General features: G+C 54.1%; 1 protein-coding gene across 2 annotated transcripts in view; it reads right to left on the reverse strand.

Annotated features, from left to right (window-relative positions):
• DLGAP4 (DLG associated protein 4) overlaps positions 1-9,505 on the reverse strand; it is a 157,577-nt gene extending 148,072 nt beyond the window's left edge. The window contains exon 1 of one of the 2 annotated variants that reach the window (XM_056353304.1): positions 9,370-9,505. The gene's annotated coding sequence lies outside the window, so the exon portion shown is untranslated. The remainder of the gene's footprint in view (positions 1-9,369) is intronic. The other variant, XM_056353305.1, reaches the window with a different exon arrangement.
• Positions 9,506-27,755: the final 18,250 nt, after the last annotated feature.

Here is a 27,755-nt window from a genome sequence, read left to right on the forward strand (position 1 = left end):
TTGCCATCTCAGGCAGCACAGGACTGACACCATCAGGGCTATGCCACGAGCAGGAGCAGGCCAGGCAAGCACTTCCCTGCCTGTGATGGGAGAAGAACTGGAATGAACACACCAATGCCAGGGTTATTCTCCCACTTTGAGGGTGCCAGGCAAGGAGACTGAGCAGGAGCCAAGGGCACTCAGAGCTGGTGCCATAGTAGTGCACACAGAGGAGGGGCTGCCAAGGGCTTGGTGGATCCCACCCAAAGTCTGCGGGGTTCACCTCTCAGAAACTTCACTGTGCTCTGGAGGTGCTGGGCACAAACCTCCCTCTCCTCACATGGAACCTCAGGGTGCTCCAGCCAGCCAGCAACCTTCCCAAACGGTGACAGAGACTTGGCCCCTCTGTATGCCTGAAGATGTCCCTTTGACCTTCCCAGAAGCTGGCCTCGGGTGACCCTCACCCCTGGCACAGCCCTGTGCACTCCTCCTCAGCCACCGGTCCTGTTGGGCTGCAGGTGGCAGGCGTGATGCGCAGCCCTGCGCCCTGCTCTGGTGGGGCTGGTAGGAGAGGGCTCCCCGCCAGCCTCATCCCAGCCAAGCCCAAGGGCTGGGGAATGGCCGCTGGTGGGGCTGTGGGCCAAGAGCAGATCGAAAAGCGCTCCTCACCTGACGTTCTGTGGTTGCTAGGTGATTAAATCATCCATCTGCTTATGACAGCACGGGAGAGCAGTGAGTCAGTCCCCTTCGTACAAGACAACAAAGGGTTTTTCAACTCCAGCCCACCTCCAGCCTGTCCCCAGGTCTGTCAGTGCCTGCAGGACGCTCAGCCATATGCAAGAGGAGCAGGGTGCCCAGCGCCGCAGCCCAGCATCCCAGCGCAGGGCGGCTGCCAGAGGCACCATGGTTCTGATGAGCAGGACCTCCACGGCATCCTGGAGAGCACAGCCAGGCAGCTGTATCCTCGCAGCACCACCTCGCAGGAGGGTTTTGCTTTTATTGCACCTAGAGCGACTTGGAGGGGTCAGATGAGCCCCACCAGCAGCAAAGGGAGGACTGCTGTTAGCCCCCCGCCAGACAGCCCAGCACCCCCAGCGCAGCCACCCAAGCACCTTCCCCCTTCTGCAGGCTTGGCTGCGTCTGCCGCAGGGACGTCGTTATCATTGTACATGCGGAGCGGCTACGACCACGCGCTTCGGGAGCAGAGCCCAGGGAAAGCCAGCAGCTGCTTGAGGAGAGCAAGGCAGGAAGGCAACAGTTTGGGAGAAAATAACATTTTCATAAAGTGTTTCAAGTCTTTTGGAGGAGGAAAGTGGGAAGCAAGAGAAGGAAGAGCCTCTGTGTACGTGTGTGTGTGTGTCTGCATATGTGAGAGAACACACCAGGAGCCTCCCTTCCCACTGAGAAGAAACCATCTCAGTTTCTCAGGTTTTGGTGAGTGTTGAGATACTGGGAAATTAAAGCAATGCCCACAAAATGTGTTCAGAAAGCCCAGTTTTCATTAGTAAGGCTCAGAACCACGCACAGCTGCTGCACAGACCCTTCTGCTGCCAACCAGCATGCGCTGAGCTGGGGGACCAGCTGCTGGGTGATGGGCTGTCGGCTGTCAGGACCCACATCCCCTGCCAACACACAGCCCACTGGATCTGAAGCCCACCAGTGGAAGCCCACTGGATCTGAAGGGCCAGTGGAAACCTCCTGTGAGATGCATGGGCCTTTGTGGGAGCTTTTGGCCACATGGAGCTTTGCTGCAGGGATGGAGCTGGGGGGCCACCCCAGGGGCTGCCCACTCCCTTCTGATGAGAGTTACCTGCAACAGGGTAAAGGAGCACCATGCACAGCAGAAATGGGGCAAAACTGTAGCAGAGCAGCTGGGAGCTGCCCAAAACTGCCTTCTCTGACTCCTGCCACCGCAGGAGAGAGAGTGCAAAACACTCACTGCCTGTGACATCCCTCCCACCCCACATGCTCTGTGCCAGGGCTCAGCCAGCACTGAGGCAACCACAGCATCATCCCAAACCCTGGGAGCTGGGCTGGTGGCCTCCCCACTGTTCTCTGCAGTCCTCCCAGGTCCCCCGGCAGCTATCACGACTTCTTAGTGCAAAGAGACTCATTAATGAAGTGGAAAAGGAGGAGGAGGAGCAAGCTGAATGGTCTGTCCTAAGGGACAGTACAGCAAGGAGGAGGAGGAGAGCATTCAGCATTGATCTCGAGATACGCAGCCACAAGAGGGAGAGGAAACACTGTCCGGAAGATAACCGGGGGTGGAAAGGATGAGGGGTCCAGCTGGCTAGGCAGCCTGCCTGGGGGGCCTGCCAGCAATGGTGGAAGCCAAAGAGGTGTGGGCAGGAGGACAGCAGAGCAGGGATGCTGTCTCCAGTCACACAGCCACCATCAGCACCCCCATCCACAGCAACCTCCACCAAAAAGCAGCTCACTGAGCCGGCAGGAGGCAAAGGAAGGCCTGCAGAGCCACATGCAGGAGGGCTGGGTTCTGGGAGATACCCATGGCACTGCAGGAGAAGCCTCCGGAAGGCTATCCGTTCCATCTGCACTCCCTGCCTTGGAGCTCAGGTCTCCCCACCCTGCAGGGTACCATCCCTTTGCTGGCTCCCGGCACCCTGGCGTGGCAGCAAGCCCGCCGCTCGCCAGCAGCGGCACTGGTGGAGGAAGGAGGACAGGCTGGGCTGTGTGGGAAGGATATTTTTCTTTAGCATGTCGGTTCCCAGTTTCCAAGCTGTCTCTGCAAAGACCTGGCTGCTGCACTTGTGGGCAGCACTGCAGGGGAACTGGGGCGTGCGGGCGCTGGGTTCCTCCTGGCCACTGACCCTCAGCCACCAGCCCCTGGCCAGCTTGCCTTGCAGCAGAGGGATGGAGCCCTCAGGTGCAGGTCTGCCTGCATCACAGGTGGGCAGCGCTGGATGCTGCCGGGGAGCAATGGGAGGGGAATGTTTCCCTCCCCAGCTTGCAGCTCTCCAAGCAGAGGGATGGAGACATCAGGGTAGCAGGGGCAGGGGCAACATGGTCAGCAGCTCTACGACAGCTGCTTCTCCAGCTCCAATGCCCCTCATTGTTCTGTGGGTCCCCAGCAGCAACTGTTTCCAAACCTAGGGAGCCCTGGTCTGCAGCAACCTCCCATTCCCATGCCACACGGGGGGCTTGGCTACCTGTATATCAGAGCCCACGACGTTGGCCTCCACTGCTCCTGTGCTGGGCAGTGGCAGGGCTGCTCTCCTCTACTCATGCCCTTCAGGGCACAAATCCCACAGGTGGACCCAACTGACCCACTGCATCCAGGACTCCCATGCCTGGCCAGCCCCAGGAAACGCCTAAAAAACTCATCGGGAGCTTAGGTGCCCCTATTCCTGTGCAGCCCTGCTGCCCTGCATCCCATCCCAGAGGGTACAGACACCTTCAGTGAGCATCACCCTCTCATGCTGAGCTGGGGAGGACACTGGCCATTGTGCCGTGGTGGGTCTGTGTGCCCATGCACCTCCAGCCTCCAGGGCACCCAGCATGCTGCCTGGAAAGCATAATCCAAACAGGTGCCTGGCATGAAATTGGTTCTCCCATCCCAGAGATCTGTACCCACAGCAAGCAGGTACTAGACAGGGAATCGCACCAGTGTTCATGAACTGACAGGCTGAGTAACCCTTTGCACCTCAGCAGCTGAAACGCTTCCTCAAGACGGTGCTAGAAGGATTTGGTGAACTTTAGCCGCTTCCCAAACCAGCAGCAGTGTCCAGCTGAGAAAAAAGGAGGGTGGGTTATTTAGAAAATAACAGGCTGACCCTTTCTCATCATTTGGAAAATTGCCTTACTGTTCAGAACACGAAAATCACTGGAAAAGGGACCCTGTCCCTTAAACTGTGTCTACTCAGTCCCAACATCAGCCCCAATCCCCGGCTCCCTCAGCAGATCTGCCCCAGGAGGAGGGTCTCCAGAGTCCGGGCTGCTCCCACCAGGCTCAGTGCTCCCCAGGGTCTCATCAGGAGCTGATGAGAGATACCACCACCCCTGCAGTTTAGGTCCAGCCAAGCCTGAGTGCAAGGCAGCCAGTCCCAGCAGGCACGGGTGATAAATGCCTGGCTGAGGTGCCCATCTCAAGGACTTGCCCAAGTCCATGAACCCGCAGCCGAGCCGCCAGAGCAGTCATCCCCTTGTGCCTCTATGCTGTGGGAAGGATTAATCGGTCAAAGAAACGGTGAGAGTCAACTTCATTCCTGCAGCAAAGAAACTGTGCCATTAAAATCCTCTCTCCTATGACACACACTGAGCCTATTTCAGTAATAGTTTGGCATGGGAATAACATTACTGAGCTTATAAATACCTCGTGGGGTGCTGCTCTGCTGATGGAGCAGTAGGACGTAGCCCTTGCCCACCCCGCTGCCAGCCCCGGCAGCCTCCTGGGGAAGGCACAGCCATCACCACCACTGGAGCTGAGGGTGAAGGGTAGGACACGTTACAGCAGGGCTGTCCCAGGGCAGCCCCACAGGAGAGCTAGGGGCTGGGAGGGGAGCATGGTTGATGGGAATGGGCAAGAACTGGGTCAGCCCTGGAGACACCAGAGGGGATGGAGCTGAGCCAGGGGGAGGATGGAGGTAAGGAGGAGGTGGAAAGCATTAGCATCTAGAGGATGTTTCCAAAGCAAATGGCAAGGGTCACTGTGGCTGCAGCCAAGGCCTTTGTTCTGACTCAAACCAGCCTGAAACATGTGGTCACCCTGTCTCTGTCCTCTTCACAGGGTACCCCAGGTGCAGAGGGGTGTCTCACATGAGAGGAGGTAGGAATTGAGGCTCTTCAGGGCACAAGCTGATGCCCTGAAACATCCCGGGGACATTCACTGTACGTCCTTCCCAGCCCACGTGGCACAGAGGGAAGCTGCTCCCTGCGAAGCCCTTGGCCATCAGCCAGGCCATCCTGGGCACTGAATGTGAGAAATCAATGATCCATCTCCAGTGCCTGCTCCTCTATCAAGGCCCTGCGACAATGTGGATGAAGAAAACACCCTGCCACATCTGAAAGGGACAGCAACTGGCGGGGAAAGGGTGGGGAAAGGGTTCCAGCACCCCAGCCATGCCGGCCAGGCCAGCCACCTTCGTAGCACTGCCAGCCAGGGGAATGGCAGGAGCTGCAATGCTGTCACGCGTTTGTCATCTTGCAAAGGAAATCGTGTGGGTGGCCCCTGTCCTGCGAAGACACGTTGAGACAAATAGCTGAGAGATTTGGATATTAAATACTTGATGCAAGGGGACTTTCATGACACTCGTCACAGGTCTCATACTGCTCCTCCTGAGCACAGAGTTAAGCCAGTACAGAGTAGTTTTAATACTCCTGCCTTATACATACTTTATGCACACACCGAGTTGCCACCTACCTTTCCTGCTCACCAGCCAGACCTCTGCCTACCTGCAAGTGTTAACACTGTTCTCCAAAGCTGCTGGGTCCCTCCCACAGAAACAGCACCAAGTCCTCACCAACTGGTCTGTGGGCAGCATGGGGGTGAAAGGGCACACCAAACTCACAGGCACCTGCCGGAGGCCTGAAGGAACAGGGTCCCACAACGTAAGAGTCACCCAAGGGATGCGCAGAAGGGTCTACGCTCCCCCGGGAATGCAGGAGCCAGATGCTGGGGACATCTAAACCATCTCACAGCCAGCAGAGAGTAGGTTTGTGGCTGCTTGTCACAACACACACACACGCCCATCCCCAGAGGCATAAAACCACCAAGATCATCATAACCGCTCTGGAAGTTGTACAGCGCTTCCTTCAAGCAGCTGGAAAGCTCTGCAAAGAGCTGCAGTGAGCCAGGCCTCATTTGGGGAAAGCTCTCAGGAAAGGTAATTTTTCTGACAGCCCATGGTCCAAACCCACCGATAGCCGTTAGAGCTGGGAAAGGCTGACGTCTATGAGAGCCTGCCTGAGCAAAACCTGAGCTGGCATGTTAGGGTTCAGCCTCACAGGAACTTTCCCTGTGCAACGTCTCTGCAAGCAAGAAGGGGCTCAGGACTCCCTTCCTCTTGCACATGTTAAACCATAGCACAAGGTCACACAAGGAGCCCACTGAAAACTCTGTGAATACTTGCACAGTTCTTGTAACCAAAGACACTACCCACAGAGGAACTCGGCTAGGCTTAAAAACAAGACCTGTAAGCAGACACAAATTGTGAAACACAGATTATCTTCTGCAAAGCATCATCACTTTTATGCCATAGACAGTAGGACACACCAAGTCCAAGCTGCAAGAGGTCGGTGCAAGTCTCAGGGAGTGTCATTTTGCCAAAGCTCTGCTATCACGTAGCCAGCTTTCGGCAAGACACAGTGCCCCGAACAGTGGCTCATGCCAAGGGCTTCCCTCGGATCCCCGAGCAGAGGAGCTGAACCTTCACTGGCATTTATTCTGCATAAACCTAAAAACAACCTCCCGACAATCAAGAACAACCAAGCAGACTCCCTGCTCCAAACAGCTCTCTCCAACCACCCCAGCCATGCCCTGCGATCTGCCTACAATCCCTTTGCTTTCAGTAAGTAAAACTGGAGTCCCCCTCACACACAGCCTCCCCATGGGAAGGGTGGGTGGTGTCTCAGCCCAGCCTAGGGTGACTCAGCACACCTCACCATGGTGCAGGAGACCAAAAAGGCTGCCCAGGGCTGCAGAGCTCAGAAGGGACTGCCCGCTGCCTCCAGCCCCAGGCACGGCTGGCCGGAGCGCTCGGCCAGCTGTGGCTTCAGCCCTGGGTGTGACTGAGCCAGGCTGGAAGACGGCGAGAAGAAAAACCATGATGAGCTCTGCGCTCAAAATCAGCACCTTGAACCCTGTCCAAAAACAAATCGGAAGTCAGCACAGCTTCTGGCAACCAGGTGCTGCCTCGCCTGTGGCTGACACTGCTAAGCACAAGCTGACAACTTCGGCCTGAGCCACAGGCAGCAGAACTGGGGACGCAGGTGGCTGCCATGGTACAGGGGTCCTCCCAGGGACACTTTCTTGCAGACTGCTCCCCTCCTCTGCGGATGAGGAAGGGATGATGTGGACACTAAGGAAAGCAGGCTGCCATCTGGATCCAGGACTATTCATCTCTGACAACGGCACTAGCGGCTCAGTGCTTGGGAGAAGTCTGATTGTGGAACAATTAGAGGGGACACAGCACGTTCATTCCTATCCATGCTGCGCCGCTATTACCCAGACTGAAAATAAAGCCTCATTTTTCATGCAAAGATGCACAATGGTTAACATGAGAAAAGCTTGCCTGGGAGGCATGCAGGTATCAAACCAATTTCAAAACGGGTCTCCAATTACTACTCATGTTTATTTGATTTACATTTTTTTCTGGCTTGCCAGATGTGTATGCTCCAAGGGTGAAATTCAGCCCAGCGCCATTGGACTGGCACGAGGGTGCAAGAAGGTGCAAAAGTCTCCTGCTGCAGAGTGGCATGTTTCCCTTGAGCTGCTCTATTCCTTCACCATTTGCAGCCATGCTTGAAACTGTACCGGTACGTCATGTACACCAAGACAGGCGAGGGAGCCGAGCTGCTGCGGAGATCAGAACTCGGTGTGCACACACCAGCTGCCGAGCCTGGATTTGGAAAAGCCCCATTTTCCTGCTGGTGTAAGAAGCAGCCCCATGTCTCAGGAGCAGGAGCGGCGGCTCTGACCAGGCATTAGCTTCCTGCAGGAAGCCTCTGGGCTGGCTCTGCTTTGTGCTTGCTCAGAGGAGAAGCAGTCGGAGGAGGATTCGCGAGGCTCTGAGAGTCCATTTTGCAGGAAGCATTCCAAGGTGCCCAGGTCCGGTGGGCTGCCAGTCCCCGCGCATCTGCATGGACGCGCCTGCTCATGGCACAGCAGGTGCCAGCCCTGCACCAGGATGGTGGCACGGTAATGGGAAAGTCACCAAGGCTCAGATCCTCAAAGGCAAATTGGTGCCAAACTCCAATCGAAATGACGGCAACAAGGCTCTGAATCCTGCTCCTGCCTGGGCCTCATCCTGGACCAGAGCTTCTTAACTGCGTCATGGCAAAGGACTGTAGGAGAGTTTGTTATGTGGCATCTCTCTCCTGGAGGGAGACTGTCACGTGGGGGGACACTTGTTTGCCCCTCCAAAAGTCTAATGTGAGTTTAATAACCCAACTACCACCTCGGGGCTGATCCACGCCACTGCTGCAGGGAGCCTGCATCCACACAGGAACCGAGGGCACTGCCCTGCCTGGTGCAGCCAGCCGGCTCCATCTCCCTGCAGCCCCTCTGGCTCTGTGCGACCTGGTGCAAAGCAGGAGCACCTTTACACGGGCTGGACCTAGCAGGCAGTGGGGGCGAGGTTCAGCCTCGGCAGGGCAGCTCTGCCAGTGGGCACAGCCTGTGTGTGCAGCACAGCGGGGCCCGTCCCATCCCAGGGAGAGGAGAGGGGGACACTCACGGCCCAAAGGAACGGGGGACGGGGGACGAGGAGGGGACGACACACAGCCAGAGGCAGGAGGGCCCTCGCTCAGTGCCAGCAGCTGCTCGGTGAGACAGGGGACAGACACTCAGAGGCGGGCTGGGGGAGGCAGCAGACCCTCTCCCTCGGAGGGGCCAGGCGCTCCCATGGGACACCGTGCCCCTGCCCGGGAGGGAGCGGGCAGCCCCGGCACACGGGTGTGTGCATCGCCGCTTTCCCCACACGTGCCTGCTCCCTCGGCCGCGCTGGCATGTTCCCACACCCACAGCAGCCCCCAACACACACGCACCCCCGGGCTGCACCCGCGTGCACGCGCCCCGCACACGCATGCAGCAAGCGGCGCACACGCAGGCTCGGGCCGGGGATGCTCCCGCACGCGGGCTCAATGCGGCTGGCACGCGCGCGGGGACGGGGACACGCTCCCCCCGCACCCTCGCGCCGGCGGGGCGCCCCCCCGGGCACAGCGCTCCGGCTCCGCAGTGGGTCGCGCACACACGCGCGCCCCCGCAGCCCGGGGCTCTGGCACACGCACGCACCCAGAAGCGAAGCGCGGCTCCCGGGGAGCTCTGCGTGGCTCCGGCCCCCCGGCTGCGCATCCCCCGCACGCCGCAGCCCGCACCGCTCCTCGGCCTCCCGCTGCCCCGTCCTCGCCCTGCGCACGGACACCCGTGGGTGCGGCGGCCACGCCCCCGGTGGGTGCGGGACACGCACACGCACCCGGCTCCGCAGCCGCTGAACTCCTCGTTGGCCGCCCCAGCACATCCAGCCCGGCCCCAGCCCCCCGAGCCCTTCCGCCCCCCGCCCAGCTCGGGCCGGCTCCACGCTGCCCCCCCGGGTCGCGCCCCCTCCCACCTCCCCGCGCTGCGGCGGGGCGGCCGCGGCCCCCAGCCCCGCGGCCCCCAGCCCGGCCCGTCGGTCCGGCCCCGCCGCAGCCCCCCGCGGCCCCCGGCCCGCTCACCTCGGTCCGCGGCGGCAGGAGGCGGCGCCCGGGCCGGAGCGGTCCCGCGGCGGGGCAGCGCCCGCTCCTCGCAGAGCCCCGGCGGCGGCGGCGGGCTCGGCGGGGGGCCCGGCTCGGCTCGGCCCGGCCCGGCCCGGCCCCGGCCGCTGGCCGGCCGCCGCTGCCCCCCTGCCCGCGGCGCGGTCCGGCCGCCTCGCCCCTATGCGGAGGCTCCAGCAGCACCGAGGCGATGCCCATTCATTCAGCTTGTCCCCCGCAGCCCTCCCCTTCCGCCCCGCGCTCCCAGCCTCCTGGATGGAGGTGGCGAGTGATGCTGCAGCGGTACCCAGAGCCCCCGGAGAGTACAGTGCGGAGAGGAGGGAGGGAGAGGAGGAGGAAGGAGAGCAGAAGGAGGGAAGAGGAAAGCGAGGGAGAGGGAGATGGCTGCCCCCAAAACCAGAGCTGGATCTGGAGAAGACTCTGGGATTTCCACGAGGAAATCAGGGCAGGGAGCCGAGCGGGGCTGGCACAGCACCCCAGCACAGCACCCAGGGATGCTGCGAGGGTGGCAAGGGCAAGCAGAAGCCTGGGGACCCAAGGGCGGTGGGCACAGCCCCACACACGACCAGAGCAGTGGCAGGGCTCCCCTGCAAAACCCAAATGTACCCCTCCTGTAAGTCAGGGCTGGCATCAGCCAGAGGGCCACCAGCTCCCCCAGCCAGGAGCTCAGCCTTAAGGACATGTAAAGCTCGGGGGGCACCTTTTGCCCATGTGGTGAACCCGGTGTGCAGAGTCTGCACCCTTGGCCCCACACCTGCCCTTGCAGCCTCCCAGCTTTGCCATCCTCAGATGGGGCTCCTCCACCCCCCTGCGCAGCCAGGGCCCCCTCAAAAGGCACTGGAGTCCACATGTCCTGAGCCCCAAGATAATGCACTGCAAACCACATAAAAATTTCTCAGCTTTTCCTAATCTGGGTCTTGCTTAACCCTCTGGAAAATAATCCACTGACCATCTGCCACAATGATTTTCATTTACAACCTTGCACAAATTAGGCTCAACTGTTCACTTCTCTTTTGCCCGTGGCTTTTGGTCATTCTATTGCACATGTGTCCTCTTCTAGGCACCAGCTCACCATGGGCTGGGGCATAACCTTGCCAGGCCTGGCAGCCAGTACTGAGCTGCAGGCAAGCGTGCTTGCTCCTTACACTTCCTCTGATCTTCTTAGGATGTTTTGCTCCTAACCAGGTGGCAGACATTCCCCGATACCCCTGTCTAGCCTGCCTGACCCCTGTAGTCCTCTCCTGGGGAGAGATGAGGAACCTGTCTTAGGGAACAGCCCCTCCATTCAGATGCCCCTTTGAGGTATGTGCAGGACACGAAAGGAGCTTTGAAGTACTCTGAGCAGATGGGTCCATGCAGGATGCTGAGCAGCAGCTCTTGGACTTCCACCTGCCAGGGAGTCACAGCCTGGCCTCAGGCAATTCAGGTGTCTGTGGTTTCAGAGGTGATTGATTGCTAAATCACGAATGCTGCTCTGAGAGGCCTGACCAGGATTGCTCCATGAGAAAGTGAGGTGTTCAGAGAGGTAAGCGGTGGTCATTTCTAAAAAATAATGCTGCAGCCTCTCTGCATCTCCATTAAAGCTTCGGAGTCAGGCCTGAAGGGATGAGCATAAGATGCTACGAGCAGCTATCATGGTTAGCTTCTCATCACTTTGCCCTAGTGTTTGTGCAAATGGAAAGCTTGGTTTTCCGGGGAAGAGGCTTCATTCTCTAAGGAAAATGGAAATATACAGATTATTTTTTTTCCTTCCTGTAGCAGATTCAGCAAAAGTGCAGCTGCCTTCAGAGCCTTGAATGCAGAACTGACCACTCATTGTGGTTCAGTTCATCCCTAAGGGGAAATGACCAGGCAGAGAGGAACAACAAGCCCCAGTTGCTCTCTGCACCCTCTGAAGTCTTTCACAGCCCAGGCATTTCCCTCTCCCAAGTTTCAGGGATGCCTGGCTCCCTTTGCAGGGCAATGAAGGTTACTCACATGCTTTCAAAACCCCTCCCTCAATGCCTATCAGCTTCAAAATATTTTTTCTTCTTAAATTTAAGTTTGGCAGGTTATTTGTTAATGATGGAGACTGGGGCCCAGAGGCATGGGGACAAAAGAGAGCAGAGGCTGAGAGAATGGCTTGCTTTGAAAGGCACCACACTGCTGCAGAGGCACAGTGCATTTCATCTCTGTCAGAGGCAAGAGGGCTTCTGGATCCCAGTGGCCGGACCAGTCAGTCTTGAATCTTTTGTCTTTGGGGGGCAATGTCTTTTCCATCATCCTGCCTGTTCTACAGTCCTCCTGAGCCTTATGTCAGTCCCAACTGTCTGAAAGGAAATGAAGACAAAGGCATGAATAATGCTGTTTATTGCTGACTTTACCACAAGTGTATGCCTGCTCCTCAGAAAAGCCACTCAGTGTCTGAAGAAGTCTAGAGGCGGGTGCAGCGCCCAGGGTGATGAAGAGTAGCCCTGGCAGGCTGGCATGCTCCCCTGTTGTGTTTTTAGTTAGCAACCCAGCAAAGTGCACGTGGAGGAATAAGATGGTGGGATAAGGAGAGATATCAGGAATGAAGGGCAGCTGGGGAGGTTTGTCAGAAAACAGCCCAAAACCTCACTTCTCATGTGCACAGGAGTCAAGAGGGGACTTGGATGCTAGTAGGAAAGCTGCAGGCAGCTGTAGAGGCTTTTCTGAGTGAAGATAAATGGCTCCCATTCCTGGTGATAAAGGAGGGGGAATCAAGGGGGCATAGAAAGAGGTGACACATTCAAGGCAAAGGGGAAATAATCTTTCCAGGAACCAATATGACAAATATTCGTTAACATGGCTGTTGTTGTCAGGCCAGAGAAAAGAGTGGAGCAGTAACCAAAGGGCAGCACACCTGAGCCCAGGTAAGTATTTTAGCCGGAGGAATCCATGTGAAAGGCTTTATGTGAAAGCAGTGTACGGAGAGAATGTGTGGGACTTGGGCATAGCTGGGACGAGGAAGCTAAGCTCAAGGTGGTGCAGAGCAGTGTGGCATGGAGGTGTTGTCTGCTTGGAGAGATGGGGGAAGGCTTTGGTGAGAGGTGATGAACTCGGCTCGCTGTGCTGAAATTGGGCTGATGGGCTAGACCTCCACCAGGAAACATCAGCCAGGCTGGCTGACTTTTTTGGAAAGAAAGAGACAAGTCTGGCACAGCACAGTAGATCTGAGAGTCACCATAGAGATAGCGGTTGGAGTTAGTGGGTGGTGGAGATTACCCAGAGACAATGTGTGAGAGAAGAACAGAAAGGGCTGAAGGACAGGATGCTGTGGCCATCCAGCAGAAGAGGGAGGCAGGCGTAAGGAAGAGTCAGAGAAGCAGAGGTGAGAAAGGTAGGCAGAAAACCAGGGAAGAACATCAGAAAAGCTCAGAAGGACCAACCTTCTAAGCCAGTGTGGCTGAATGTGTGAATACCAGGAGAAAAATCAAAGATGAAGGACAAGTGTAGCTTTGAAACTATTGTGAGAAACCTGGACACAGGACTCTGTGCTGAGCAAGTGGGACAAAGGACAGAGGCAGTGTGAATGTAGAGGGGGAGGAGGAGAAGGCCTGGGAGACGGGGCAGCAATCTGAGGGGATTTCTCCCTGATTAGAGGTGTTTGTGCTGTAAGCCTGAGGGACCCTAGGACAGGTTAGGGAGAGAGCAGAGCAGAGAAGAGGGAGGGTGTGAGGTGGCTCTCTCCATGGGAGGGAGGGGATGGGGTTGCCAGGAGAAACAGAGAAGGGATCCAGGAGAGTCCCACCAAGGTGGCAGGGGAGATCCATTTCCACAGAGCAGCAGAAGAGGATGAGGGTTGAAAAGTCAGGATCTCTTACATCCCTTATGAAGATGGTGGCAGGGTGCTGTGTAGGAGGCCAATTCACTGAAATGGAGTCATTTAGGGAGAAGGCAGAACCAGATCCAAAAGGAACTGTTTTGAGTAGAGGAGCTTGCTTGAGTTTGGGACTTGCACTGTGGCACTGTATGAGCAACGGGCATTTGGAGTGTGTGAGAACAAAAGCCACCCTGGTCACACAAAGGCCCTTCTATTTCAAGTTTTAGCTTCCTGGAGGTTTAGCTAGTGAATGGCTTTGCAGCCTCCAGGACAGTCTTTGACTTTTGTTTCAATTCCTCAGGGACTGGATTACTCCAGTCCCCAAGGGTGACATAATTTGTCAAAGATGCCACTGAACATTTCAGTCATAGTGGAACCAAATGTTTGCTGCCAACAGGAGAAATGCCAACAGCTTGGCTTTGCATGGGAAGCAAGCAAAGCTGGGGAAGGACTGGAGGACAACATATGAAGAGAGACATCGGAGGAGAAGGAGTAAGTGGGGCGGCAGCATAGAGCGATGGATGCAGTGCTGAGCATGTACAAAGCAATATTGGGGCTTTCGAGTCTATAGAACCCTGAGACAAACAACCAGGACTGACTTAGGACCTGGGTGAATAAGGAGGAGACACAGCGGACCCAGGTGAGGTTGTTGTGGGGGGGCAGCCATCTGTCTGCAGGGTCCAGACCCCAGTGCTCTCAGACACGTGGAGGGACAGAAAAGGGGAGATGCACTGAACACAGGATGGGTTGGCATCCCCCAAGCTCGCGAGGCTCTGAGCTGATGTGGCTCTTCCAGTGAGTGCCTACAACCCCCTGCACATTCGGGGTGCTGCAGATACCTCTGGAGACCACTGAGGTGTGAAAGGCCAGAAAAACTGCAGTGGGCTGTAAAAGATCAGAGGTGCACGCACAGCATGGTGCAGACCTGCACCTCCCAGCCAGGCAGAGGGCAGGCCTGGTTGGCTTTGATCTGTCAACAAATCACTCAGAAGTCAACTCTTCTTCTCTCTGCTCCTTGCTGAAATCAAAGACTGGTGAGTAACAGCCTGTTAACTTAGCCACATGCTCAAATCCTCAGCCCTGATCTGCCTGTGCTCTCTCTGTCCTGCTCACAGAAAACATCTCCCGCTGCCCCTGCCTTGGTCTTAGGTGGCAGCTCTTACAGAGCCTGTCTCACCAAGAAGGAATGGTCTATCAGACCAGCCTCTGCTACCCCGTGTCATTAAATTCCTCCTGACCAGGTAATGGTTCATTCCAGGCAGTGTGCTTCCCTGGAGGCTTGGAGTCCACGCTCTCTCTGAGGACAGATGGGGTGGCGATTTCATGGGCACCTACAGGCAGATTACGGGTCTCTTCTCCTGAACAAGCTGGAGACCATCAGCATATCTGAGGAGAGACATGTTCCCCATAGACAAGGTGCATCACCTGTAGTTGGTGATATCTTGGAATAAAACACATCCCGTGCCCTACCTGTCAGAGAACATACAAAGTAGAGCACATCAAGAACTGAGCACCCAGAAAGGTGAAAGAAAAGTGAAAGACCCACTCAGTCGGGGTCTCGCTCTCATGTCTGCAACGCACCGAATTTGATTCAATACATGATGAGCCGAGCAATACGCACAGCAGGGCTGACAGTATAAGGCCATATCTAGTTATCTGAAGGGATACCAGGGAGGAAGGCTGAGGAGTAATGAGATAAAACTGAAGGAAAGAGCTTAGTAAGATTCAGAAAGAAGCTTAGACACTTATGGAGAAGAGGAGCATCTGCAGTGCCATTAGGCAGAGAGGGAAGCAAACAAGGGACAGCACACCTCCTGCTACAGACCATGAACTTCTGACCAGCCCAGGTCCGGCCGCCACAAGACAGGACTGCACAGTTACCCACATTAAGAGCATATAATGACTTCCTTGGGACCATTTGCCATGAGCTGCTGTTGGACACACATTATCAGACCAGACAGGCCATCGATCTACTCCAGTGTAACTGTTGGCACATTTTTACAGCAGGAAACCATGGCTCAGGCACCAGGAAAGAGTTTCTGATACTGTCCAGCTGTTCCTTGAGGGGTACCGATACGCTTAGTACCTGCAAAGCTCTGCATAATATTCTATGAGATACGAGTCTGTACTAGGAAAGGAAGAGGGAAATGAGTACAGCAGCTCCAGCCTTCCTTCCCTCCTGGGAGCCCACCCTGCACCACCGCCAACAGGAGCAGCTTCACCCACGGCCGCTGAGCCAGGCAGCTGCAGCCCCTTCTCCTGCCAGCCCGGGCAGGGGAGGCCAGAGGTGCAAGGGCCGTGCAGGGGGGAACATGCTGCATCTGCCGCACCTCCGACCCGCAGGACAGCCCACAGATGCCAAAGCTTTGCAGGGCTCTGCTCCTAGAGACTCTCTTGCTGCTCTGCTCTGCTGCCAGCCTGGCTGAGGAGTTGTAGGGGAGGTGCTGCAAGCAAGGAAGGACAAAACACTGTTTTGCAAAGAGTGCAGTGAGTCAGTCGGCTAATTCAAGGCAAGAATCTCTTCCAGAAAGGAAAGATAAGGAGGGAGCTGCTTGTTCTGTAAGGATGAGGCCAGGGAGGCGGTATGGCAGCATCTGCAGAGCTGCGCAAGTGTCTCTGTGCTCCCTGCCTCCTGCTGCATTTTGTTCGTGCGGGCTGCAGCTGCACACTGCCATTTGCCCACTGCACAAGGGGCCAAGTCCTCAGGCTGTGGCAAGTCCTGAGCCTGAACCACAGAGAGTAGCCAGGGCTCCATTCAGCCAGGGAGCCCCACTGCAGTTTCAGAGTATCCCATTGGCTCCGATACCGACTTTCATTCCCACATCATTTTACATTCAGTTTCTGCCACTCCAGCAGTGCTGGGGGCTTGCAGGGTCCTGAGTGAGCCACTCTGCCTTGGTTTCCATCTGGCTTAATGGCTAACTTACCCACCAATGAGCGCCTGTGTGTTGAACGGTGAAGTGGCCCTTTCTGAGGCTTTAAATACAGCAGCGAGGATGGACGCTGGGTACCTACATATCACAACTGAGACAATTTTCTAGATGCTTGTTGCTTGGCAGCCAACAGCTTAGAAATGTCAATTTCTAAATAAAACCATGCACCCAAAATCTACACACCCTCCCCAAAACCCAGTATTTTTATACACTGCTCTCAGCTGCAGTGGGCATGGTAATAGCTCTCAGCATGTGAACATCCAGGAATAAGCCACGTTTCTGCCAGGGAGGATGCAGGTGAGATACATGCACCAGCCAAGCAGAAGTGCATTCGATTAAAAAAACAGATGCAACCTGATAAGAAAGGAGGTTGAGGATGTGACCCAGAAATAGAAATGAGGAAGGCTCCACTGGAGCACGCAACAGCCACAGCAAAGCCCGTGTGGTAAGCACAAAAATGACAGCAGCATAATGTCACTTTCTCACGTGCAATGTAAATGCCAGGGCAGGGACCTGGGGACAGGCTGCATGAAGGAGCTGACAGCCTCACCTTGCCAGGGCAGCATCTGCACTCAGAGCCAGCCTGGTAGCGTTCCCTCCCTGCGTACCTGTGTCTTCTGCAGCCAGGATCCTGTGCCGGTGACTGGCCAGTGCTTGCTAAAAATGCAGTTTCCTTATAGGAACTGGTGTTTGCAACACCAGGAAGCTGGGTCCAAGGGCAAGCTGGTATGTCCAAGGTAGCATGTCTCTCACCCAGCCCGGCTCCTGGTTCTGCTTGGGCAGGAGGCACAGTAAAGCCAGACCCCTGTGGCACCAGTCCCCTGGCAGAAGCAGGAGGTAATCCCACAGTAAGGTCTAAGCGGGGAAAAACTCAGCATCACTCACTAAAAAGTACAATAAGACAAATTACTATTTTTTAAATCCAAGTCATTGAACTATAGATTTGGAGAGGTTAAAAATAATAATTGTTAGCAGTTGTATTTGCTTTCTGCTATATAAACCTTTAGAGTTTGTATTTCTAAGCTCTCACTAGATGAGAATAATGCTGAGGGCGTGGAGGGGAAAGGAGGAGAAAGGTGCTGAGACTCCCCTGGCGCTGTGGCTCTGGGCACAAAAATGTGCAGCTCCCGTGAGATGCTCGGTGCAGCCCCGAGCTGACATGCTGCCGGGTGGGCAGCGGCACCAGACTCTGCTGCGGGCAGCGCCGGCCCCGCCACCGGCTGCGGAGAGTGCAGGTGCTTGCAGGAGCAAACCGCCGCACTGGAAAATTTATTTTATTCTTGGACAAAAGTTTGAAGAGCCTCCTTTTAGCATTTTCTCACAGAATAATTCTGGGTTTCTGCTTCTAAGTGACATTCAATTTCAACATCTGAGCTAGGGATAAAATGAGTATTTTTACAACCTGACTGAATTCAAACCAAAATGCTTAGAAATGATGAAACCATCATCCCTGGAGCAAAGCAGAGGTGGGCAGGCATCTACAGCCACGTTTGTGGATTTGGAGCTTTATTTCCCCAGTTCAGACTGGAGGAAGCTTTCCCAAGTCAGCCGCTGGCTGCCCGGCAGCCCCCACAGCCCACCCCTCCCAGCCTGCCTGACCAGGGGCTGCCCAGGGGACACTGCTCTGGACACTGAACCCAGCACACACCCTGGGGCAGGGGCTTCCGCTCTTCTGGGCATGTTTTACCGTGACAAATAGCCTTGGTATAAGGCTAATCTTTTCCATCACATTGCCTGCCTCCCTTCATGCTATATTCAGCTGATCTCAGAAGACGTTTGATTGGCAGGTCATACCTAAGACAGTTTCTTTTAACTTTTCCTGTTACCTTGTAAAAGACATCCTTATAAAAAGGACTTTGATACCTTATTTTCCTCAGATAGAGTACACAACCCTGAGATGGGGGCCAGTGTGAGACATTTTTTCATACAGCTACACCGAGAATAACACTTATTTTGTTTTCCTGAGGGGAAGAAGAGTCTAACATCACTTATGCTGTAAAATCATCCTCTAACTAGTGAGGCAATAATGTTCCATGGTTAACAGTGGGACCTTTTTTTTCTGTCATGTGCATAATGGTCAAACTTAGTTAGTTACTAGTTATTGGAATAATTTAAATCCTCTTTTCCTGGTTCAAATACACAATTACCTTATAAATAATGGGTCAGATCCATATCAGCAAACTTGTTCATTGGCTCCATCTCAGCAAGTGGTGGCCCAGGAGGTGAGTGTCTGGCAGGTGGTGGTGACCAGGAGATGTGTGCTGCTGTCCAGGCTAAGCTGTTAAGGCACATGCCTGCTGCTGGCATCGATGCTGCCGGTGAGAGGTGCTTGCATCATGCCACGCCAGCAGGCATGCTGCGGCTGGGGGGCAGAGCTCGGAGCCTGGGAGGTGTTCCACCTTCATGACTCCATGCATGCTCACGTGGCCACGTCCTGGCTTTGATCCACTCTCATCCTTCAGCATCTTTCAGCCTTTCTATAATCTCCAGATCCCATTCCTGGCCAAAGTAAAGACAAAAAAAATCAATTTGCATCCCCTTTTGCAGGGTACTTCTTTAGGAAAATGCAGCTGGGGAAAGAACCAGCTTTTAGCTGGGGACAAGAGAAATGCAGCTTCCAGGTAAGCATCAAGATTTGAGCTCCCTCAAGAAAAACAGGATTTCCAGGAACTGAGAAGCAGCGAACACAACACGTGGGATCACTGAGCTATCACAGAGCAATTAGTTTAATACCAGTGTGGAGAAAAATCTACAAATGTTACGAGGTACTTTGTTAAATGGGTGGAGAGGTGTCCCATGACTAGGGGTGCTTGGTGCAGGGTGGGGGAGTACAGCTGGTCTGAAGGTGCAACATCAGCATCGTGTAGGCTAGGACCTATAGTTAATTATGTTAAAAAGCCAACTATAAGCTTCATAAAAGCTATACAAAAGGCTAATAGAAATAGCTGTACTTTATTTTTAAAATCATTTACAACATGGATCATTATTAGTCTTAATTACCTCCCTGCAGTGTGGCGATACCACATTTTTGTGTTGTTTTTTTTTAAAATTTATTTTTCAGACACAGAGAGCACACAAGGCACATTTTAGAGATGAAATAGAAAGGCCATTGTGGAATGCAGGGAAGGCTGTGGTGTCTCAGGAGCTGAATCACTCCCAGCTCCTTCAGACAGGGCATGGCCGCGGTGCAGAGCTCACTACTGCCTTTCTGACTTCAGCATCCCGGGCAGCAAAGCCGCATTGGGTGTTCGTGCCCTGGAACTCCTGCAGCACAGGGCCTGGAGCTGGCTTTAGCTGTAACTGTTCCCAACAGCCGTGATGCAGCTTGGTCCCGCTGCTGGTGCCGTGGGAAGCCCGAGATGGCCGTGCAGCTGGGGAACCTGCACACTTTCCAGCAATGCAGCTGGGCCCTGCCCCACATGCAAGAAAGGAGATGGTGGAGCCACCATGCACATTGAAAACCACCTCTCGAACACTGGTGGCAGTTCTGTTCTGCTCAGTGCACACAGGAGTCAGACCTGGAGAGAGCTCACAGCCTCCAACTGAAGCTGACACCGACGAGGTTCAAACGAACCTGGCAGGCTGTGATGAAGTGGAGGCAAGAGCTGTGGTACTCCTTGCTGCAGGATGCTGTAGATGCCAAGGGTCTACAGGAATAGATGGAGACTGGAAAACTGCTTGAAAGAGGAATTTGTGAGGGTTCAACAACAACAAGTGTGAAAAAGAAATAAATGAATATAAATGAAATCATCAGGCAGGTTGTTAAATGTCCAGAGACCAGACCTGGCTTGTGAAGTCCCTGAGCTGCAAACACTGAACCATGAGTCTGGAGCAGTGTGGGGAGGAGCCATTAGCCGGTCTCCAGCATTCCTGGCAGGTACTGAGGCAGACAGCAGCCTGCACGGTCCGCAGCCAGCAGCTGTGTGGGAGCAGCTCGGCCAGCTCCCAGTCCTGCCTCGCTCACCAGCAGGGCAGTCCAGGGACATTGCCTTGTACTGACATGCAGAGAGGGACAGCCCTGCCTGTGGCCAGGGGCATGTGGGACAGATTCACAGCAGGGACCCAGCAGCCCAGGCATGCACTACAAGAGTCCTGCATCCCTTTATACCAAATCCATCATTTTGAATCTTCAAAACACACAAAAACCCTTAAATCCACACACTGCATGCAAGGCATTGACACCAACAAGAGACTAAAGCCAAAGGAAGAGAAGCAGATTTTTCTAAATTATCTTGCCATTTTCAGTGACATATACTTTTTTTTTCCACTGACAGCCGATTTTTCTCATTTACTGATCATCTGTACAGTTCCTGATGGTAGCAGCTCCAGCAGAGCCCAGCATCCCTCCTGAGCCTCTTACAGAGAAGCAGCGCCTGGCCAAAGCCCGTGCAAGCTTTTAGAGGGGCCACTGAGCTGCAGGGGGCCCCTAGGTGAGCAGCAAGGCAGCAGTGACTTGGGGCTGGCCAGGCATGTGTCCAAGAAATGCAGCACTGCCCACCTGTGTGTGTAATGGGGACACTGGTGCTGTCCCCCTTACAGATTTGTAGCGTCTCGGCACTTTCCCAACACCAGGTACCGCCAGGAAGTTCTGTCACAACCCTGCAAAACAGGAGAAAGAAATGGATGGATCCCCAGCTGCGTTAAGATGGATGGGTTACATCTACCAGCCCGGATTACCTGCTTAGCATATATATGAAAAACCCAGTGGAACAGAAAATGCCAGGCTTGCCTCCTAGCCAGGGAGGCCTGCAGCAGGACACCCCGGCTGCCACGGGGAGCTCGCTGGGGACAGCTTGGGCAAAGGCCACCAGCAAGACTTCTGTCCCGATGGTGCTGCGGACGTTTGGACGGGAGGCAGCGACCACAGCATTGCTCAGGGCGGGAGGAGTAAGGGAGCTGCTGCTTGGGGCTGGGACTGAACCAGTGCATGTGATGCTGTGATGTTGCAGCTCAGGAAGGATGCTCTCCGGATCTTCATGAGCCACCAGAGCAGCCAGAACTGAATTAATGCCACGCAGCTTACCCCAGGCTGTGTGCTGCTCCTCCATAGCATGCAGAGAGGGGAGTGGGTCCTCCAGCCAGCAGTGCCAGAAGGGAGGGACCGCACGGTCCGGGTCTGCTCCCGGGGAGCTCAGGGTGCGCTTGGGATAACACCACAGCCCCCTGATGGAGCTGGGCCCGATATCTGTGGCCGAGGAACAGAATTAGGGCCCAAAGGGAAAGTCAGAGGCTGATCGTGACTCCCTTAGATGCTGTTTTCTGTAATGATGCCATCGGTCCGTGGAGAATCCCAGCACTCTCAACAGACTCCAGCTGCAGGAACCTGCTCCCGCTGTGGGACAGAACCTGGGGAGGGATGCCAGCAGCACCTGCTGCAGCTCCGCACGCCTGCCGCAGCTCCGCACGCCTGCCGCCCTTGCAAAGAGCATCAGCCTCAAGGGAGAGGAAGAAGCACCAATTTTCAGCCCCTCTGCAACAGCTGAGGGCAAGGTGGTCGCAGCCAGGCACAGCCCCGAGGTCCGTGAGCAGCAGGCAGCACCGGGCGCCTGCGCACAGCGTGGCACCGGCGCGGGCAGGGGGTCTTGCCCTGCCTCATCCAGCCGCGGGCAGGCAAGGGACAGCAAGATGGGTGGCACAAGCCGTACCTACTAGTGGCTGAAACTTGGAAACTGCATTTAATAAGAAACTGTCACATCTTGAAACCTGCATTAATTCTAGCTCATGGGAAAAAACTGCCCTATAAAATGCGCAATTCCAGAACAAATATAATTTGGAAAGCAAAAGTGAAAATTGTGCTTTAAAATGAATATGCAAATAAAATTTAAAATAAAATATTCATCGTTTTCCCAGGGAGACAAGTTGTATTTCTTTACAGTTCTGTCACTCAAGACATGTCAGGGCTGCATAACATGCATCAGGCACATGCTGGGACAGAGGATTCCAGCTCTTACATTATTTTATTCACATTTCTGTATTTGTTTTACATCATTATGAAAAGCTTTTACTTCGCTTTGACTGAAACATCTTATTTTCTAGATCAAAGTGTTTCTTTGTGCTTTAATGAAATACTTCGACACAGTTATTACTTTGTGTTAGTTTAAAATCATTATTTAATACATTGAAAACTGCTGGTCCTCTAATTAGTATGCGGCATACTTTTCTTCCTGTCTTGTTCAAAGTGTCAAAACATTTCACTACAAAACAATTCAATTAGGATATATCAGCAGTGGTTTTACACACCGTGATGTGTCTCTTGATATGATGTGTACGCTGGACCACTATATCAAAACAATAATAGCAGTGATGCAAAACTGAGAGTATTGAAAATAAAATTAATGTTGACTGTAATCGTTGTTTCCCAAGTGAAATTTTGAAAAATGAAAAAAATGTCAGGACTCCTCAGGACTGGGTGGTGGGTGAGTCGAACACTGCCTGCCTCCTACCCACCTCTGAACTTAGATCAAGAGCATTTTAGGCAAAGTGCACAGCCCCAGCAAGCAGGACGAGAGGCTGAGCTCACCTTGCACTGCACAAGAGCCTTCAGGCAAGCAACAGGGTGGCCCATGAGCCCTGCAGCCCACCGCAGAGCCAGGTTGGGGCACCAAGCCCAGAAGGGCTGCTGCCGTGCCCGCTGCTTTTGGCCAGCTCTGCGGGGACAGGGGACACTCCATGCAGGACCACACATGCTCCTCGCTCTCTTTGGGGTAAATCCTGCCATACACAGCTTCTCTCAGAGACAGCCAGTGTCGGGGCAGCCAGGCACTGCAGGTAAATCCACATCTGCCCTGGCAGGGACAAGAGGAAGCGCTCAGACACAAGGAGGATGTTCCACAAGCAGGAGTTCCTCCTGGGCTCAGTTTGCCACCCCTCCATGTATCTTTCTACCCCCAGGTTCACCACTGTTTTTACATACGCTTTGCCCAGACTCCACCCTATTTCTCCCCTCTTCTGTCCCTCATCTGTCCATTTACAAAGTGCTCTTTTCCTGTAGATTTATTTATCTGTGTGCCTTTAAATCTCTATATGTCTCTTCTCCCCCCCCCGAGCGACTAATACACACAATGAAACAGGGAAACGCTCTTTGCCAGTCTCCTCACTCTTCATGAGGAGTGCAAGAATCATCCTGTTTTCACAACAGATTTGCAAAATGTTGCAAATACTTCCATTAAAAATGGCTCGTTTCTCTAATCACTGGGGAAAGTATAAAAAAATAATTGAAAGTTTTAAGTGTGATTTGGATTGTTCTCAGCATGGAAATACCTATTTTGTGAATCTCGGTGAAAAGGCTCAGTTTTAAGAGCACAGATCTCGGAAGTGGTAAAACGGTATACCAGAAATTTTGGCTGTGCAGAGCTGAGATCCTTCCTTTTTCTGCATCATCTCAGCTCACAGTTCAGTACAACATGCTTTGGAAATGTAGGAGACAAAAGTCTTTTGCTTTATTAATCAGGGACCATATCGTCCCTCCATATAGATCTTGCCAAAGGTACATCATTCACGCTTCTGCAGACCGCAGAGAGATGTGCTCTCCGCTCTTGGTGAGAGTCTTATTTATTGCACTACAGATGAACCATGAAAGGATCTTTAATGCTTTTCCACCTACTGATCAGCTTCTGTACCTCTGTTTATCCAGCCATGTGCTCGCCTGGCAGATGTCTGCCTGAATCCGCCTAGCTAGTGATTCACCTCCTTGTCAGCGCACCCAGAGATCTGCTGGTGTTGCAGCCTCTTGCCTATCGAGTGACATGAGATTGTTGTACTCTGTATATGAGCACATGCCTGAGAGACAGAGTTAATGGATAAAAGCAATTTTATTCTTCATCATTTTTTTGGCTACTATTGCATTGCAGGACAAGAGGACTGCAGCAGGAAGACATCTGTAAGTGGCTCTGACAATCTAGAAATAGGCTACTGGGGAGGGACAGAGCCATTTCATGCCGAGTCCAGGCTCCTGTCTGACATACCACTTGCTTAACCTCAGCCAGTTCAGAAAGGTTTTGCCCAGCCAGCTGCCGTAAGGTCCAGGGCTGGACCTTGGGAGCCAAAGTGGGAGAAGACCAGGAGAAAGGGGGTCAGCCGGCACGGGGAGGTGGGCAGGGAAGGACAGGGCACCTCCTGGCATCGGCTCTGGCATGGCCCCTGGCACTTTCCATGGAAAGCCACCGTGGTGCTTGCCTGGTATGAGTGAGAACTAACCAGCCCATAGACTGTCCTGTGCTCTTGTTTATCTTCACAGATTCAGCTATACAAAAGCCTTTGTTCTGGGAAAAAAATATAATTGAAGGGAACTGTCCCATCAGAAAAGTCAAATGCTGCCCAGTGGCTGGGACCTGCTCCTGCAGGGTCCTCGGGGCGCAGATGAGGAGACTGAGAAGGACTGGAACCAAGTCAGCAATAGCTACTCTATCTGTTGCACAAGACAGGAGCTAAGCCAGCAAAGAAGCTGTCCCACAGAAGGGTTAAAACACAGAAAAGGAAGGATCTGTCCGTACAAACGTGGACCTTGCCACAGGGCATCGTGTTGGCAAAGAGAATAAAGGCATTTGAGGTGGGATAAGTCCAACACCTGAGATGACGGTCTGCATGCAATCTCAGAAGTCTCTGAACAAGCGGTGATACCTCAATGAGGCAGCTGCTTTTGGCAGCCCTGGGGTGACGGGGTGAAGCTGCCCACCCCTCACGGGTACACAAATCAAGAAACACTCCCCCAAAGAGCCTGGCTGTCCTTGTGTGAGAGACCAAGGAATGTCACACTGGTCCACATGGGTAACCCTCAGTGGCTGATACGTAACAGGGATCTATCAGGGGAGCTGGGGGGGCTGCTAACAGTGGCGGGGACACCCCCTTCTCATCCCCATCCTGCCAGTTCAGGGCTCTTTTGGACTCTTACCAAGCAGGGCTGGGACTCTGCAGCCCACCCAGGCTTAGCAGCCAGCAGCAACTTAAGGACAAGGCGCATGGGCTTGTTTAACTCCTACAGAAGACAAATATTGCCCTAACGTTTGTTAGCTAATAGTCATTTTGCTTCCAAATAACTGTTGCCCGGGAAGCGCTTTGGTGATAAAAGCAATACCGGAGGAACACGTGTGGAAGGAGCACTCGCAACAGAGTGGGAGACAGCTGGGTCAGGTTGGCTACAGCACAAGTTGCAGCTCATCTCCCGAACGCCAGAGCCCCGAAAGCCCACCCAACACTGTCCCCTGGGGCAGGGTGCCCTTGCTGTTACTTCCCCCCCATCACCCTATGGACTGATTCTCACCTCTCTGTGTTACAAGTAGCCATGCACAAGTCTGAGGACTCTCTGACTCTTCCAGGACAAGACCCTGGTCTTCCCCAGAGCTTGAGAAGGAGCAAAATTGGTGGGTTTGTCTTCCTTTGGAGTTTTCAGGACACTTAATGTCAAGCTGTGTTGATAGTATTTGTGCTCCTGGGAGAACTGGACATAAAGGATAGAGAGGCCCAAAGACAACAAACTGGAGACCACAAACCTCATCTGAGACACCTGAGGATGCCAGCACTGAAGTGGTGGGGAGGGCGTGTATGGGGCAGCGGGATCTTGCACAAGGGCATCAGGAGCAGTACTGAGTCTAGACCTGAGCTGGGCAGCAGGAGCTGAGCTAGAGGGGGCAAGCAGAACAGACACCACCACCCCCACCCCACCCCCCCACTCCCCAACACACACACCCTGCAGGTCTGTGAGGGGAGGATGGGAGCTCCTCCAGCACCGAGCCCCAGCAGCAGCCATGCAGACGGGGGAGATAGGCATTGCAAGGACAACTACAGAAAAGTGCCACTGCCCACATAGTCCAAAGCCTTGCTGTCCCCCTTCTCTTACCCACTGCATTTCTGAGATGCTTCCCAGTTGCAGCACAAACCAGCAGGCTACACAAGGCTTTTACCATCAGTCAGATTCCACTGTCCATGCTGTTGCTCCTTCCTCCAGAGGCCAGACCACACTGCTGCTCCTCCAGCCAACCACCTCTCCCTAACACTCTTAGGACTATTTTACTACTTAGCAGGAACGAGCTACAGCTGCACATTGTCCATGTCAGTCAACTCACCACCTCTGCATGAAGGCCACAGCTGCATATTATCTATGCTAATCAACCCACTGCCTTCATTCCTCTACACTTCCCGTTCTCCCCTTTCTGAGAGCAGCAGCTTCTGGCAGAGCACAAGGCCGCCCTGCTGCCAGGTGACCCTGGAGGCTAACAGATACTTCATCCAAAACCTCAGCAAACTGACAGCCCCTTGGTAACCTCGGGGACTGATCTCAGCTCTGGTACCCCAAAAGGGGATTTGTAAGGATGCCTCATGGTGCAGATCAGTACGGGTAGTGGGTGGCACACGTCGGCAATGAGCATAGCCCCTGGTGACCCTGGCTCCATCCTCGGCTCTCCAACTCCTTCACTGCCACTTGGTTCAGCCCTCAGTCGAGCACCAGCCAGGGGAGGTGCAGGAAAGGCAGGTTCCCCTGCAGGTCCCCCAGCCTCACAGCTCCAAGGTGAGCATGCCCAGCTCTGTGGTGCCCCAGAGCCACAGGAGACCCCGCAGCAGCGGCAGCAGAGAGCCCAACCCCCACTGCTCGGCATGATTTGGGGTTTCTGACAGCCTGGATGACATTAGGCAACTCCACACAGCTGCTAATTGGGCCAGATCTCCCTCACACTGGTATAATTGGTGTTTTCCAGTGATCACTACGAGTCAAGTCTGGCACTCTGCTGTGTCCATCACAGTCCCAGACATGCTATTTACTGAGGACATCCTTTTCCTTCCTTTAGCTTGTTGGTCCTTACTCTTCCCAAAACTCATTACAGGTTAGTTGTGATCTTTGACGGTTTCTCTTAGATCAAAAGGTCATCAGTGGAGAACTTGGGCCCTGCCATACTCTCCTGAATGGACCATTTTCTGTGAAGCACCTCAGAGCTGAAGACAACGTCAGGGGACACTGAAGAAATCCCCTCTTGTTGGAGATTCTGAGTCCTCAAAAACATGCACTCACTTTCCCTAAGGGCATCTCCCAGCTGCTGCGGATACAACCAGGGCAGGATTTTATCTGGGGTGGCAGGGAGCTGGTGAATGCAGCAGAACATGTTTTCTTGTAGACAGTTATGGTATTCCTTCAGCTCTCCTTGACCTCTGCAGTGACCAGGGAAGGGACACTAGCTTTATCTCATCCCTGTGTTTGCAGAAATGCTTCTCAGGCTTCCCTGCTGCTACCATGGCAAGCATTGCCCCTCTAGAGTGCTCCTCCTGTAAGTAAAGGTTGAACCAGCTCCTTCCTCCCCACCCTGGGTAAATCCTTGCAGAGGGAGGTCACCTGTCACCCTTCACAGCTGTTTCCCATCTATCACTTTGACTGAAGTGCCTGCAGACCCATGTGCTGCTGTTTGTAAGCTCTAAACCAATAATCTCTCCTATAACAGCCAGATCTTCTGTCAGGTCAAGAGTGACAGAGCAACTCATGCTCCATGGGCCAGCTCGTATGCCTGCTTTTGATGAGTGAATCCAGATTGGTTTGGGGTTAACTCTGTGTCCTTCTGGTGGCTTTCTGAGCTTTTCCCCCCCATCTCTGAATTGCTAAAAGACCT

The sequence above is a fragment of the Falco biarmicus genome, chromosome 10 (assembly GCF_023638135.1).
Source record: "Falco biarmicus isolate bFalBia1 chromosome 10, bFalBia1.pri, whole genome shotgun sequence".
Classification (NCBI taxonomy): Eukaryota; Metazoa; Chordata; class Aves; order Falconiformes; family Falconidae; genus Falco; species Falco biarmicus.